Source organism: Temnothorax nylanderi, unplaced genomic scaffold (assembly GCF_030848795.1).
Source record: "Temnothorax nylanderi isolate EJ_2023f unplaced genomic scaffold, tnyl_v1.0 TNYL_tig0514_pilon, whole genome shotgun sequence".
Classification (NCBI taxonomy): Eukaryota; Metazoa; Arthropoda; class Insecta; order Hymenoptera; family Formicidae; genus Temnothorax; species Temnothorax nylanderi.
This window is the reverse complement of record NW_027249576.1, coordinates 44,041-61,921: the sequence shown is the minus strand read 5'-3', so window position 1 is coordinate 61,921 and position 17,881 is coordinate 44,041. Positions and strand designations below refer to the sequence as shown.

General features: G+C 41.7%; 1 long non-coding RNA gene across 1 annotated transcript in view; it reads left to right on the top strand.

Annotated features, from left to right (window-relative positions):
- Positions 1-14,543, top strand: part of LOC139783558 (uncharacterized) — a 44,773-nt gene extending 30,230 nt beyond the window's left edge. The window contains exon 2 of the long non-coding RNA XR_011721313.1: positions 12,679-14,543. This is a non-coding gene — a long non-coding RNA (uncharacterized lncRNA). The remainder of the gene's footprint in view (positions 1-12,678) is intronic.
- The last annotated feature ends 3,338 nt before the right edge of the window (positions 14,544-17,881 follow it).

Sequence of the window (17,881 nt, the reverse complement as noted above, 5' to 3'; positions counted from 1 at the left end):
AACGAGTTTGCATGCGCTGATCTTAAAACAATTATCGGACAATAGAGTGAAAGATTTATTTCGGAAGCTCGCCAGTTCCGAAATGAGATAACAGAAATTGAAAACGAGTTAGGTAGGTGTGGATTCGCGCTACACGAGGGGGGAAACAATAGTCATTTAACATTCCTCCCTTGAAGATTTACGACGATTAATTATTCGGATCGTATTAAGACGCGTAGCTCGTTTATCTGTCTATCGACTTTATCTATGGCGTATTCCGAAATTACATGGTATTCTCGAATTAACACGACTGCGTTTTAGCGAGATATCGTCTAAGGATTTAAGATAATCGTCAAGACGTCATCAATCATATTGCGAAGTTATAAAGTTAAATTAAATCATGAAATTCCTCATTATCCATTGGTAAAGCTTTTTTTAGATTTAAGTAACAGGCTCAACGTTTATTAAATCATTCAGATCTCAGTTTTTTTTTCTCAAAGGATTCTTATCAAAGCATCAAATAACAGTACTAAAATAAAATTTTATAACATTTATGTACGTCTTTCTTCACTAAAGTAATGACTTCCCTTTTCATATAAGCGATGCAATACTTCTGACCGGTATTGTACATTTCTCGTAGCCAAAATCTAACGAATTTAGAGTTCCACGTACTTTAATACTAGGGCCTGAATGTTATATTCTACTATTTTGACGCATCACTCGGATTTGGACAAACCGTTTATTTACCGCCAACATTAATCTAGTGAACAATCGCGTCGTGATTTGTGAAGAAGTCCTATCCCGACGCTATTCAGCCCGAGCCCGAGGCTCGAGGATCGCGGTAAGCTGTTTCTACCCTTTGTCGTGTTATCCGGAAACTACGGACTCGCGCGCGGATTATCCGAAGAAGGTTCTCTCGTCCCTCAGGTTGGATGGGGTCGACCGCAGGTTTACGTCAGATTGAGACGAGCCGGAGTGAGTCGCGGACATGAACACGCGGAGGCACACCAGCTGCGGGAGGGAGAAGGGAAAGACGAGAGAGCGGAAAAGCCGCGGAAACGGCGACGCGGAAGTGGAAAAGCTTCCACTGGGAGAAGGGACAGGGCAAGAACAGGCAAGCGGAAGACAAATAAAGCGAAGTGACGGGGGGAGGGGAGGGTTGACGATGTGGAGGAGGAAGAAAGAAGAGGATCGGATGAGACGCGGAAACGAGACTGCGCGAGCATTAGGGAAATTGAAACGGTTTTCTTTATCTTTCAAAGTCCTAGGCTCGAGATAAGGGCTCGCGACAGCGAGAGCATACGTTTCGCCTTTGACGGCGGTCAACGGTCTCTCCTTTTATCTTTCCGGTAGACATGTCTCGCACGTGTACCGTCAATTTCTCGTAAATACACGTATATGAAAAGCTTCGCATTTTTCTTTTTAATCGTAATCGACATATGCTTAGTATCGAGAGTGGCAGTAAGTGAATTAATAACCTCTGATAGATAATTAGTATTCTGTAGAATTTTCATGGGGGATAATGATAAATACCAGCGTGATATTGACGATCCCGGCTATTATAGTTATTAATTAAACGGTGTGTAATTCACATTAATATTATATCATTACATACTGAAGTGTTTGATTCGCGCTGGAATTGTAATCTAATTGTGTGCATTGTATAGCGCATATCAAAATGTCAATGTGAAATTACATTCCTCTCTCAGACAGTCACTCATAATTTTCCTACATTATTCATAATTATCGTACATTTTAATAACTATATTTTCAAGCGTACAACTCAGAGTATAAAACTCGCGCACTTAATTATATAATTTCTACTTTATTACATTTTAATCGCAGCGTATTCAATCTCGCGAAAATACGCTTTACGCGTTATCGAAATCATTAAATTCTTCTTCACTAATATATATTTTTATTAATCAAGGATACCTCGCGATAGCTGTTCTCAGTTAAATTTTATTATGGGAGCCCAAGATCCTACACTGCAGATCCTGAACACTCTCGCCGTTTCTGGCAACGTATAATGTTCGGCATAGTGAGTCACATGGAATCTACTCGCGCGAGCCGTGAATATGGCCGCGCAGCACATTCCCACACACGTTCGTAATCTCACGCGCACACACACGCACACGAATATATGGCCTCTATCTCGGTATTTACGATACCGCTGGAGCACGCACGTGCGTATGATGTACGGACCTCGGTAAATCTCGCAACAGCCAGCAGCCAGCGCGCACCCCCTCCGGTGTCTCTCTGGCTCCGAAGGGTCGGCGCGCGCGGGGGAGCTCCGGCAGCGCGGCGAGGGCGTCACATTGGACCTACCTATCTACCCCGCTTTTGGTATTCATGCTGACAGGTCGCCTTTATTGACTGTGGATAAACCGCGCGAGAGCGACTGCCGTCCGGATAGCCGTGCGTGTCTCGTCTCGATGGGCGCGCATACACGTGTGTATGTGTGCGTGTGTATGTGTGAGAAACACGCGCGCGAGCGCGCGCAGGACGAACGGCGCGCGGCGGTGGGCGAGGAGAAGAGAAGAGCATCATCGGTGTATAGTAGGCAGAAGCCGCGCGGTGGCCGCATTCGTATGCCGGCGGCACGTTTGGCAAATACGTGAAGGGCTTTGGTTTTCCACCGCGAGAATCAAACGATGCTGTCGTATTCCAAGCTCGCCGACCACCGGCTTCTTCAGCCGTCCCCTCCCCCCTCCCCCTCCTGCCGCCGCCCCATAATTTGATCTTTAATATGGGCAACCAGCCGCAAATCATTACTAAATCTCGAATATTTTTTTCTGCAATGCGGTAAAAGAAATATTCCTTCTCGACAGCTGTATCGTGTTAACAACGTTCAATATTTCAATTATCTATCATTCGCTCTGATTTACTTTATTCACGTTACCCGTGATTACACGACAGCTACTTAATTAGCAAAATTAGGGTGACGATTCTACCAACTCTAATTAACTTTTGTGTCATAGTTTGTTACATATTGAATAATTGTATTTCTCACATTTCGAATATAACGGCATAGATTTATTTACTCTCTAAATCTCATAGAGTTGTTTTGTTACTAATATAGTAGAGTGATTGCGATAGTCACTTCAAAAGAGAGGATTGTGTCACTCTAATTTGAGTAATTGCGAGCACTCATAAGAGATAAGAGTGAATTTTTCACTCAAATTTTTAGAACTTCGATACGGTCTCTCTCTACTAAAGCTATAGTGAATCACTAAAGATCGACTGATAGATGACTCTAACAGAGTGAAAGTTTTCACTCAAAATTGTAGAGTGACATAATTCACTCTTATGGACACTGATCTACCACCCTCAAATAGAGTGCGATTTTATTCTTTCTTATAGAGTGACGAATCACTCGAAGTGCTCAATTTTCACTTTTCGTTACACTTGCATTTCACTTGTTTCGAGTGATATTTCACTCTTCGACTTTCAGAGAGTAAATAAATTGTACATTCTGTATGTGTAATGTGTATGTACGCAATTAGGTTTCTTGATGCCTATATCATATAAGTCAAAGAATATAAAATTTGTAAGCGATTGCAAAGCACGTTTGCAAACAAGCGTTGCAAAAATGTGAAGAACATGTTTCGCAGTAAAAGCAAGATTACTCATACGAAACGTGGGACGTACATGCTTTCGCCCTTATTTTAAACTACACGCTTTTGCTTCTACCCACTGTTAAAAGCATTTGCTTTTATGCATGTCAACCTGTGTGCCTGGTCCGCATAAATAGTTATCCTAAATTGTGTAAATAAAAAAAAAAACATTTATCTATTTTTTTTAATCAACAGACGCGCCATAAAATTAAAAAATGTAAAGTATAATATTGTCGCGACGTGTTTACTATGCGGTTATACGCGCTTTATTTCGCGCAAACTGAAATTGTTTTGCCACGATCTTGGAGGTGTAGGAACGTATTTCCACGCTAGCACCCGCGCTACGCGGCTCATAGATTTCACCTAAAGCGTAAGTTTCCGCTTTAAGCTCATTCTCAGTGGTTCTTGTGTGTAACCTATGCCTCTTCTGCGTGGGTACTCGATGTGTTGCGGGGGTTTGATATTACGGCTCAACTCTCTGAACACATACCTACACCCCCTTGCCTGGTCGTTGACCCATCGGCGTTTTCCGCTATTCCGTGTCTCCGCGTTATTCCACGCCACCCGTTTCCATCGGCGTGGGCGTCGAGCACGGATCATTGTACAATGATATTTTGGGCATGCAAATGTCAGTATATTCGGCCCATATCATGCAACGAATCGTTATTGCTGCCCAATTTTAGCTACGAGAGAGCATGAAAAATGCAAGTGGAAATTGATATAAATTGGATAAACAGTCGCGGATCAAGACGAACTTTTTGTCGTTAAGCGCACGTTTCAGTGCCGCGCGCAGTTTGAAAAATGTATTATTTTTTTGTACGTATTACACGTACGTACTATTTTTTCTTTTTTTTTTTTTTACAAAATTACATCGCGGGTGCATAAAACTGCGTTTGTATGACGCGTCACGAGCGAGCAATTCTCGGCGTTAACGTATATATTAACGTTAAACATTTAAGCGGCGTCCTCCTGCCGTTGCAGTAATATAACGCGCGCATAAATTACAGCAGCGGGATTTAATACAGAAAGCGGATTAAGCAATTAAGGAGAGAGAGTACGCCGCGTATAGCAATTTTTGCGAGGAAATCGCGCGTCGAGCGGCTTGATATAAATATTTATGTGTTTGTACCTCTTCTTCCGCGCAGCGCGACCGGCTTTGTGCATAAATATTCATGCGCATAATGTGGGTCCCGATGTGCAGTTTGGCCGGTGTTTTAGATTCCGCGGGGAAACTGAAGGACGCGTTTCTAAATGACAGCTTCTGCATCCGCAAAGTTAATTACCGCTGTAATGTGCGTGAATTTTACGCCCCACGCGTCCCCTGCCACGCGAAAAAGACGTTATCGAGTATCCAGGAGTAAGTGAAAGCTACATTTGCGCGTGTACGCTATTTGTTAGCCGCATAATTTGTCGGCTCTGAAAATTGTTATTAATAAACTCTTCTGAGATTATGTTTCTCCATCGCAAATATCTACCTTGCACCTCGCAAATGCGCGCGTAATTTTTTCCAACGTTCGTGTGTACGTAACACACGCTGCGCTGGGCACCGGGCCCACCCACATAATTAAGTGAAACGCCGTGATTTTCGGCCAAAATAACATTTTAATGAGGCGTTTACTCCGCAACGCGTTCTCGCTTTGCATTCCCGGTCGGTGCATAATTGCGAGCTACACAAACTATCGACGGATATACCGAATGCTGCAACGAGATTAAAGCTAATTGCGATAGTGCTTTTATATAACGGATACATTTTCGCTGTGCGGGATACACAACGAACACACGAATCGCGCGCACCGCCTGCGCATGCATTATTTATAGTGGATCGGAAAATAGTCACATTAAAGTGCTCTTCGAGCAAATTCACATCATGAATAACTTGTATGTGTGTAACATGTGTAAAGCATAAATATGATTATTGGCACTTACACCAAAATTGCAATAAAATTATTACAAAGCAGCTTTTTCGTTCTTTCGATATTGAAGCACACGGCTGTAAATTAAATTCCAGGATTGTTTGTGTAAAACGGAAATCGAAAATTTAATAAATATATTATTGCCCCCCGTTTTGTCTCCGTGTGTTAGAATATTGTTATTCAATAATAATACACATTAATGTAAATTATCGTCGATACAAATACAATGAAAAAAAAGAGATAGGTTAGCGCAAGAGTACATGTTTTCACTGTTAAGCAAATGTATCAAAAAGTAACGCAATATCCGCATGAATGTAATTAAATGAAGCTAATGCCAAACACGTAGTGCCAATTACTTAACTGATTATATATTTCTATAATATAATTGAAATAAATGTATTAACTAAGCGTATCGCGTAGAGAGTATAATCGCGCGTTTCTCTCTCGCGCATATGGCGAACGATTATCCAATTTTTTTTCTTTTTAGGCGATCCGTAACCCGTTAAATTACGCGTGCTCGGAATGGAGCCATTTAATCGGCGCAGCCCGCGTATCCGAAATCACCTAATTTTATATTATAATTGCAAACCGAGCTGACGCTAACGCCGCCGGACCGTGACGGACGGCCGTTTGAAATAATTAGGCCCCAATTACGTCGTATCGTATTCTCTAATTGAGACCGCCTGCACGTGTCGCGCGCGAAATGCCACGCGATGCCGGGCGCGTTGTTGGAAGCGATGTCGGCGGTTAGCGCGTTAAGTGGCTGCAATGAAATGTAAAATATGCTTGTTAACACGATAGCTCCCCTCCGGGGACTTAAAAACAGAACGGCGCGGAATAGAGAGACGACGCGTGCGCGCGCGCGCGCGAGCGCGTGAGGAAAAGGGAAACGAGAGGTAGTTTGTAAGCCCTTGCGGGAGAGGAGGGAACACAAAGGGATGGAGAACGGACCTGCGAAAAGGGCGGCGGCCGTTGGTGAAAAAGCGGGATGAAAGTATGCGAGGAGACGCCGCGCCACTTTTATTAGAGAAGCCCGTGTACTTTTTCCTCGCTCTCTTATGTCTACATATGTATATGTATTTCCATGTAGATAGCGGTTAAATCCTTCCCTCTCGCTCTTCTCTTTCTCCTCTCTATCGCGCGCAAAACGTTTATCGCGAAATTCAAGAGTCCCAGTATATGTACGACTACCCGTTTTCTGTGACTACTGTTTGCGAAAGTGCGTTTTGGCGGTATCAAGCGCGGTCGTACCTGCCTGTAATTGGATGCGGAAAGTTTCACGACTGGAGTACATTTTAAAGGCTAATTAATTTCTTGGAATAGCACATCGGTTATTATTGCAGAACGGTCCCCCGAAACATGGAGTTTTACTCGGATAAATTAATGTTTCTTCGTTTCCATTGTAATTACTTTGAATTATGTATCTCTTCGGCGAAATAAAAATTATTCAATCTCTCTCTGTCGCGAAAATCGTACAAAAGGAGTTAATTTAATCTTTAGTTATTACACAACTCGGGCCTCTATTAACTCATGAATATTTGTGATTACAGGATGTTTGGTCATGCATAAATCATACCGTTATTTAAATATTAAATAATTCTCTCTATAAGTCATTATTAATGTATAAATATTAAATCATTGTGTAATAAAATTTTATTTCAACTAATTTAGATTCGGCGGTTATTTTATCGAAGACCAGGGAAATATTTTCACGATAAAAATATCGCCGATTAAAAAAAAAACTATCGTAAAAGCCGTACAGGCCGAACGTCATATTACTAAAAACTTCAACGCGACAAAAACGAATACGCCACGGTTGACTTCTGGACATTCCTCGGGTCCGCGCGCGTACAACTGTTCTCACGCGCCGAATTTCTCATGAAACAGTTTCGTGTGTGCGTTTCTTCTCGCGTACAACACACGTGCGCTGCCGCGCATGTACAAAGTATGCGAACAGCGAACGCTCGCCTAGTGCGAAAGTGCGCGCCGGTAGTAATGTTCGTCGGTGGTGCTAACTGCCGCGCGCGATGTGAAATATGACCGGTCGTATCTCTCGTACGGCAGGCTCGTTTTACATGCAATTACGATTTGTATCGGGGCGTAATTTTCCTCCGGGGCGAACGAAAGATCGGCGCGATGGCTCTCTCTCTCTCCTCTCTCTCTCTCTCTCTCTCTCTCTCTCTCTCTTTCTCTTCCCTCTGTCTCTCTCTTTCCCTCCGACTACCTCAGCAGTCTGCGCACGACATGCCCGCAGGAGTTACACAGGACGAAATGAAGGTCCTCGGCAAATTCGATTCCTACCCGTAAAAGCGCTCTCCCGCTCTCCCGCGCTCTCGCCTTCTCTCTTTCCCCTCGTCCTTTTGTCCTTTCGCGCCTTTCGCACGTTTCTCGATCTCGCGCGGCCCTTGACATTTCCCCACACATGTCTACCATCTTTTCCTATTCACGCGCGCGCACGTAATTCGCAGCCGTCACCTGCATCCTATTTTGCGGTAATTGGCGGCTACCTTTGTCTCCGCGAATGCCGATACACCAAGAACGGAAGAACGACGCGGAATCGATGGCGCTTCCGCTCCGCGGAGCTTATATCCTGTTAGGGATTGTGCGGCTATCGAGGTATCGATTTGACGGTTGCAGACGCGTTAAAAGCAGATTTACGCGAAAAGTCTGAACTGGTACGTCGACTGTTAAAGGTTCCACGCTTCGGAACACACCGTATATCCCGTATCTGTTCTTACCACGGAATGGAAACTTGCAGAATTCTCTTTGAAACGTATCGGAAACTATATAACTCTTCGGCGTGTGGGAGGGGGAGAGCCAATATTCTATCAATTATACCGGAAATTCGAAGAACGGAGATGTTAACTTGATAAAAGTCAATAAAACGAGAGGTAACGTCTTTCCCGCATTCGGGGGAATTCTCTCCCGCCTCTTCAATACGAGAGAATATCTAATAGAAGGGAAAGTCGGATCGACCGGCTAAAGAACGTTTGCGAGAATGCAAGTGGAATCGATTGTTTACGCTAAGAGTTTGAAAGGGGATCAGGTAGACGCCTAACCAGACTTTCGTCCCGCATTATCTTTAACGAGTTACCGGAAAGTTTCTGTAAGAGAACCCCTGGGAACTCAAGTACGGCGAGAAGGGAGGGAGGGAGAGAAGGAAGAAGAGGTGACTCGGAAACGACGACGGGAGAGAGAGGAGGGTGAGGGCAAAGGAACAGCGAGGAGCTTCCTGCAAAGAATATAAACAATGCGTTTTAATTAGAGCCCCTCGCCCCGATGAATGCACAATTGTTGCCCCCGGGGGGCTTTACACTACGCCCCGACGCCCCGTCCTCCACGTTTCCATCTCTGCTTCCGGTAGGTAACGCTGCGTGCCGTGTATATCAGATGCCCCTGACGTGGATAAAACTAATTTCTCCCCTTCGCCTCGGTGGGGGATGCGGTTCATTTTTGCTGCATACTAATAGCGCGGCTACGTATTACGGCAATATGCAATCTCTATTCAGCGAGCGTTCAAGGAGAGTCACATAAATCGTAATATATTATAAAAAAGGTTGCTTATGATATAAATGTAATAATCCTAAATGGAATGTGAATAATTATTATTATTTGCGCCAGCCGTGAAAGATGATTTGGCTTGTTGCTTAAATTATATTTGATACTAAAAATCTAATATACAGGGTGTTTCCGGACATTTGCTTAATATCAGACGAGAAATGTGGTTGCAACACAACGGTGTGCCACCTCATTTCAGTCTCCAAGTGCGCTAACACCTCACCTCACCGATATCTTCGGTGACAGGTGAATAGGAAGAAGCGGGCCGCTTGCCTGGCTAGCGCGTTGGCCGGACTTGACGTGCCTTGATTCTTTCTTATGGAGGCATGTCAAAAGTTTAGTGTACGCGATCCCTGTCGATACCCAAAATGAGCTTATCGATAGGATAATGAACGCATGTGATATAATACTCCTGGAATTTTCTAGAGAGTGCGTCAGTCAATGCACCGTAGATGCAATGCTTGTATTCAGGTTGTAGATCGCCATTTTGAACATTTGTTGTAATAAAATAATATAAAATAAAATAAAAAAACGTATGATTTTTTCTTATTTTAATCTAACCAGAAATCAAATAGCGTTCAACAAGACTAAAAACGATGTCTAACGCCTTAAGGAGACATCACCAAACACGGGTTACTTAACAAAAATTGTTCAATTTACCGAGATCTAGCACCCTTTTAAGTTTGTCGCAAATGTCCGAAATACCCTGCATGTTCAAATATAAAATATTATTTAAATTTATGAATATGTCTTTAAATATAATTAAAACACAATTCTGCAATGCGGGACCAACTCCAAAATCTTATCTTTCCGCTAGAGCCAATTTCGCGAAACAAGAAGAAATAAAATTCTGTGCCAACGTTATTTCAAATATAATGACTGAACTATGGCCGGTATTCACAGTCGGTTCTTATTTCAAGGTCGTCTTAAGTAATGTCTTAAGATGCTAATACGGCTCTGTGATTGGCTCCTCAAATACAATTCCATGTATTACATGCGTTTTTAAAAAATCTCTTGACCATAATCTATATCTATACTATTATCTATACTATTATATAAAATCCTTACGGGTGGTGTATGTTTGTGCGTTTTTAACTTAAAAACTATTGGACAGAATTTTTACCACAAGTATATAAAATAGGGGTAGAATTTTCCGGAAAGTGCTATAGAGTGTGTAGTTTTTTGTTATCTATTTTCTGGAAACCGATTTTTTTAATTCTTACGGGTGGTGAAGTTAAAAAAATTAAAAAAATCAGTTTCCAGAAAATAGATAACGAAAAACTATACACTCTATAGCACTCCCCGGAAAATTCTACCTCTATTTTATATGGTTTTAATACAAATTCGGACTATCTACTATACTAATATATAAAATCCTTACGGGTGGTGTATGTTTGTGCGTTTTTAACTTAAAAACTATTGGACCGAATTTTTACCACAAGTATATAAAATAGAGGTAGAATTTTCCGGAAAGTGCTATAAAGTGTGTAGTTTTTCGTTACCGATTTTCTGGAAACTGATTTTTTTAATTTTTTTAATTCTTACGGGTGGTGTAAGTTTGTGCGTTTTTAACTTAAAAACTATTGGACCGAATTTGTATTAAAACCATATAAAATAGGGGTAGAATTTTCCGGGAAGTGCTATAGAGTGTGTAGTTTTTCGTTACCGATTTTTTGGAAACCGATTTTTTTAATTCTTCTAATTTTTTGGGAAATAATTGACCAAATCTCAAAGAATTATAGATCAAACAGGGGTAGAATTTTCCGGGGAGTGCTATAAAGTGTATAATTTTTCGTTACCGATCTTTTTGGAAGCCGGTACCGAAATTTTTTCTATTTTTCGGGAATTAATTGACCGAATCTTAAAAAATTGTATATGAAGTAGGGATAGAATTTTACGGGGAGGGAGAGAGGGGGGAGGGAGAGAGAGAGAGAGAGAGAGGGAAAGAGAGAGAGAGGGAGAGAGAGGGAGAGGGAGAGAGAGAGAGGGAGGGAGAGGGAGAGAGAGAGAGAGAGAGAGAGAGAGAGAGAGAGAGAGAGAGAGAGAGAGAGAGAGAGAGAGAGAGAGAGAGAGAGAGAGAGAGAGAGAGAGAGAGAGAGAGAGAGAGAGAGAGAGAGAGAGAGAGAGAGGAGAGAGAGAGAGAGAGAGAGAGAGAGAGAGAGAGAGAGAGAGAGAGAGAGAGAGAGAGAGAGAGACTATTTGCGTGTCTTATTACATATGTCCTCCGGGGCAAAGCCCGGGTAACCGGCTAGTACAGAATAAAAGTCAATACAGAACTAAAAATTAAAATGGCGCTTGGTTCCTTATTGTATAACTGCATCCAATTAAGGAATTTTGAATAGAAAAAAAATTTAAAGTTTGAAGGCATTTCAAAAGTATTAATACTGTTTATCATTAATGAGAGGAAAATATACTTCTTTATCGGAGAAAAAAAAAGAAAACGCGTAATATACCTCTATACCTGCTAAAAAAATGATAATATACATTCCAATACAAGTCATTTTACGTTTAATATGCACGTGCTATGAAGTATCTTTTTTGGAAGAATTTTAAAATATGTTCCACTTCCTTCTCCTCTCAATAAAATTAAATTCCAGGGAATTTAATTTTATTATTCTAGTAAATTTAATTTTATTAAAAGTGAGAGAGAGAACGAATCTTCTCTCCGTTACTTAAAAATTTATATAGGTAGTATAATGCTGCTTCTTTATACGTTTTGCTGAGTTGTATATGAGCGTCTCTCTCTCTCTCTCTCTCTCTCTCTCTCTCTCTCTCTCTCTCTCTCTCTCTCTCTCTCTCTCTCTCTCTCTCTCTCTCTCTCTCTCTGTTAAAGGGTATAGGAACGCGCGCCGCAACGAAATTCCGCAACAGTATTCGACAGTAAACGTGTCTTTTACTCGAACACGTGACAATAATTCCGCCTGGGAGAATCGCAGATTTGTGTCCTCGTGCCGCCTTGGCGCCAGCACATGTATGCATGCGTGAGCCCCGAAGGTCCTAGAGCTGTAGCGTGCGACACACGTGACCGGCTTGCATAACGCAGCGTCTATTGTAATGCGCAATGACAACGTCGTGTGTTAGCCTGGGTTCAATGATGACGGTGTTGTTTTGCGGCTGCCCGTTGCCGTCTCGGGTCTCGCTGGAATTTCGCGATAAGACAATTTATTCGAATTGAGGAGCGATTCGCGTCGCTCACGATCGCGACGATAAGATGCAAATGATCTCTGAAGCGTTCTGTCTGTTTAATCTTAAATATACATATTAAGATTTGATAAACTCTTTAACCTAATATCTACACACACCGCGACAAAACTGTTCGCATTCTTTATCATAAAAATTTCTTTCAATGTTCAGATTAGAGTTTGTTTCTAAAATTGTTTAAAACTGTTTAAAACGACAGAAATATATTTTAGTTGTAATCCAAGATGTTCATATTATTTTGATGACACAGCTGAAACCATCAATCGCAAAAGCTCATTATATTTCCGTTCTTATGTAAAAAGAATGAAATTATTAGTATAATTATATGATGGTAATTGACAAATTATAAGCAATTAAACGTATAAAGAAATTAAAAAATAAATTCGTTAAAATTGTAAATATTGTTACAGGTGGAGGGATACCAACAAGTGGAAGAAAACGCCTGGAAAAATATTTGGAATTCAACGGGAAGCAGGTATACAACAGAAATTTCTCCTTTCAAGATATTTGTCTTCGATTTTTCAAAGGGATCACTTCAAACGATCTTCGCATTTGATGGCGCGAGAAAATCGCGCGAAGCGAATCGGCCGGGCCAGTCGCGTAATTATTTTTAATCTTCCGTGCGCGCGACGGCGCTTATCACGCTTCCACCGGTAATATCGGCGTTATAGGTACGTACGTACGTACGCAATTCCCGAGGGTTATTATTCTCGTAGGAAACGACGACGATGAAGCATGAAAACTTAACTGATCCATAAAGGACTGCATGGCGCGCGGTTGGAAGCGCCTCTTTACGAGCTCCTCTATTCGCGCGAATCGTCGCGCCTTCACAGACTGCTTTTCATGATGCGACGAACGAACGGCTCGCGAGCCACTGACCACAAACGAAAACGGCATTCTCCTTCGCCCGCCTATTACGGATAGTGATAAACCCGCAAGAATGCGCGATGCGCACAACGACCGAATAACCTACGATGAGAGCCACGCGAAATATCGAGAACGACCTGCTGACCCTGCTGGTTTCGGCATCAAAACAACGTTGCACGCGATCGTCGCAATGCGCGCTATCGTATATGTATAATAATAACGGCGACATCGTTGCCAATGCAATCTTGTGTATACGCAACACGACCGATAAAAGTATCGTTTTTATCATAACATTGCTGGCGGCAACTCAATTATCTCAGAACGTTACATTTTGTGAAATAATATCGCGATGAAAAGTTCGCGTCATTAACTTAAAAAATAATAAATGTTATCAAATCTTTTAATTAATTTGGACACTCAATGTATCAATATCACTGAAATTAATAGTATGTATTTTTTAGTATCTTAAATCGCTTCTCTCTTGTCCACAAATAAAGTGCGCATAAATTAAAGTGCATTTTAAAACGGATATTTGTGATGTACGTGTTATATCCTTTTATCCTATCAGTTTTGCGTTTAAAGCTCAAGTGCCATAACGAATTAAGCATTTTAATCAATTTTCTTGAGCAAAGACGAAGGATATAGTATCTTCCGGCTTTGTCAGCGTCTCTTTGTTGCGCCAGTAGATTTCTTAGTCTCTTACGCGAACGAGAATTGAATTGTTGCCGCGTTATTGTACATATTGCGCGGCGTTATAGCCCTCGGAATTGGGTCAAACAGTTAACGATCGGCATCCAGGCTACGAGTCAAGCCCACCTACGCGAATGCACAGGCGACGTTCTATCAACACGAAAGATAATCGCTTTTGGCGGAAGATTCCCCGGCGCGCCATCGATTACCAATACTTGTCACGTTCCACCGAAAAGAAAATAATTAACTCTATAAACGAATATTATGGGATTTAATTCGAAGAATACATTTGGCAGTGGTATCTTATGAAAACACTCCGTTCTCAAAGGCGAAATTAATTCCGAGATATATTTGCGATGCATTTGCATCATTTCTCATCATGCGAATAATCGCGAGAAACTTGAAGACTTTCAAGAATCAAAATCTTGGAATATATGTAAATATATATCACATCTATAGAATTTCAACTTGCGGAAATATTTATTTTTTCGTACACGATCGTCAATCATAGTATGCATACCTATACGAGAGCTTTCTAGATTTATTATATATCTATTTCTAATTTGTCGTCAGTTTCGCTTAAAATGCGACAAAAAAAATGTAATTTCTTACAATAGATGCGAAAAATTCCCGCTTGTCAATGCAACTTTCTTAACTTATTAAACAGTTGACGATTAATATTATATCTACTGAAATGCAGAGATATGTCGAGTTGAAATTTCATTCGACGAAGGCCGTAGATAAATGGCAGAGATGGAGACAAATCGAATGGTTATCAGAGATGGCAGAGGAAGAAGAGCAGAGCGTTATACCCGAGGCGTCGACGGCTGCGAACGCAGCCGCGACGGCTGGAGAAATTAATATAAATCTCATTTCCTCGGTACGGATTACGGAGATACACCCGGTATTGTCTTACGTGTTTCATTCGCCCTGCTCTCTTTTTTTGCACCTAGTGCAATTCGAGTATTCGCTTCTGCTCACCGTTTTCTGAGATCAAGGAAAAAAGGCTTTGCTATGATTAAATCGTGCTGATTTAAAATCATCAATTTACATTAAATTTGCTAATTAATTGCACATTAATAAAGTTACGAACTCTTCTTAACATCGCGCAGCACCTTTTTTAACCCTCGAAAGCCACCCTGGGGTCTCAGAGATCCCAACAAAATTTTGGAACTATTATTTATATTTTTTAATGTGTATTTTTTGATAATAATTTTTTTTACAAATTCTGAGATTACCATCATAATTTTCAGAAAATTTATGATTGATTGAAGAAAAATTATATGTTAATGTATAATAAGTTTTCTCGAAACTTATCAGCGAAAAATGGCTGGAGTCCTCCAAACTCCATCAGTGCACAGTGGCTTAAAATAAGTGCGTATAAAGTAAGTGTAGCCTGCGAGTGTTAATATAATACGTCGCGACATTTTTCGGATTTATTTATATGTAGACGCGCGAACGGCAGGCAGGCGAACGTGCAGCGTGAATGAAATCAAAATCGTAAATACAACGACTTTTGATTAACTACTCATCGATTGCGGCGAAATCGTATGCCCTGTGCCATATGGGGGCGCGATAGGAGGAGAATGCTGATAAGAGCGGTGGCGACGCACGACACGGTAAATAAACGTGCGATTAATTAACAACAACACACGCCGCGCCGCCGCGATGTCACGGTAAATCAGCGCGACGACGAGAATATAATAATTGAGAATCAACTCGTGGAACACACTTGCACCTAATTGATATATCGTCAAGTTTTTGTCGATCGTAGTGATTTATCGTGGGTGTTTCCACAAGAGAACTGATACTGCGTATGCCGTTTACGCGCGTTTATCGGTCGTTTACGCTACTAGAATGGATTCGTTTTCCCTGTTTCCCCTCGGTACGGGGAAATGGTAGTTTTTTTTCGAGGGCCGTAGCCGATCACCACGTCTCGCTTTATAAATCACTTTCTACGCGAAACGCGAAATTGTTTCGCGCGGAATCTACATGCTCCTACTGTGGATTCATTCCCCGAGACAAGTGCTTGATTAGTATTTTGCAATTAATTCAATGCATATTGCATCTCTCATCCACCAACTATGCGATACAGTGTGATTAACCCGTGATGTAATAGCCAATTAAGATACTTTCTCATACAAAGAGAACTGTATAAAATATATTCAAGAATTTAGTTATCTCATTATACATATATTGCATTTAGAACCAGATATAGGAGGTAACTTATTCACATACGTTCTCAAATATCCGCGACCGTGGAGATACAAGTAAACGCGGCGGCCGAGGCGCACTTGGGAGCAAAATACTGTAAATGCACAACGGCACAAATATAGATCTTAGCACGGTGGGAGAGGCTAGAGAAGGCGGGGTGGCATGAAGCAGGCTTGTGTTTTCCACAACCCCCAGGTGGCGAGGGGGAGGGCGGATGGTAATATAACGCGAGGAATAGAACTCGGTAGACTCGGTTAATTAACGAAACCCACATGGGACAGGCCCGTGCTCTGTCCAGGCTGCCATAGCCGCCGCCCGCCGCCTCCTCCTCGTTCTCCTCCTCCACCACCTCCTCTTGCTCTTTCGCCATCCTCTTGCGCCCTATCCTCTCGCCGTCTCTTCTATTTCCGTGTCATCTCTTCTCTCTCTGTCGTTCCCTATTTCCACCCGCTGAAACGAATGTACTTGTAAGGTTGTACGTAAATAACTGCACACCCTTATTCGCTTTGTTCATCCCTAAACGCGCAGGAATACGACGACAGTGGATAAACAGAAGGACGGATAAGGTTCCATGTTGCGTAGTAAAAAAGACCGACGAAAGAGGAAAAAAGATCTGTCTGTCGTTACAGAAATTCTCGTTCTCCCAATTATTTTCGAAACCGCGCGATCCACTTCACGTTCCTCGTACCGCATGTTATCCAGATATGGAATGCGGATAATTTGTGCCAGACAGAAGTCCGGGGGAGGCCGTGCCCGATAAATTCTGACGAGCGTTTAGGCACGCGATGTAACGTGCGCGATACGATAGTTCCGGCGACGATCGGGATGTGGTTAAGTGAAATCGGATAAGCGGATATCATAGATTCAATAGAGGAGACATGATATTTTCCTTTTCTCCTTCCTGCGCTCGGAATTTCATTTTGCATAACTGAACTCGAAACCGTATCGAATTCTGAATCTATTATTTCAATTGGTATTTGTGAAAACCTTTTAGTGTCTACTGTTTACAAAATGTGCTCGGTAAGACTAATATAAATAATTTTAAGTAAAATTATCACGTACATATGAAATAGTTCTTACTCTAAGAGAAATCGTTTTATGACAAGTTTCGTACACGAAAAGTTTTTTAATTAAGATGATTTAACCATTGCAATCTGACTGTATAAAATATATAAACTATATTAAAATGTACAACAATTTATGTTATAAGTATGTTAAACCAAATACCAGAAAGATCGAAGAACGTGCTATAATTAATGTTGTCAAAATTTTTATGGAATTAACATATTTTATATCTGATAAAACTCACCGTTTTAGAATCGATCAAGAATCGATGAATGTATCACGACGGAACGGAACAATTATTCTTCGTTCCTTTCTCTACGACGTACAATCACTGACTACTTCGCATTTACTTTCGCGCCCCTCTCCGATCGCGATTTAATTCCCCACAGGTCGAATTAAACGAAACGTCAGTGAAGCGTCTATGTGACGTTCCACGTGGTCGAGGACGACGCAGAATTGTTACCCCATTCTAGTGATCGCGAGAGAGAGAAAGAGATAAAGAGAGAGACAGAAAGGGGAAGTAATAGCAGATGGGTGCAAAATAAACAGCGAAACATTCGTGCTGGACAGTCGAACGGATAGATGGGCAAACCGACGGCTGTGTGGAACAGGATAGCGTCGCTACTGTCTGAAAGACGAACGTCCTTCAATTATCCGTACGCAGTACCGCACATACTCGCCGTAACGAGCCCTCGCAGTAAAACATGTCCGTACTAAACGTTTCTCGTGATGTGCTGTTTAAATTGTGCGCGCGGTATAAATTTCCATGAATAGAGA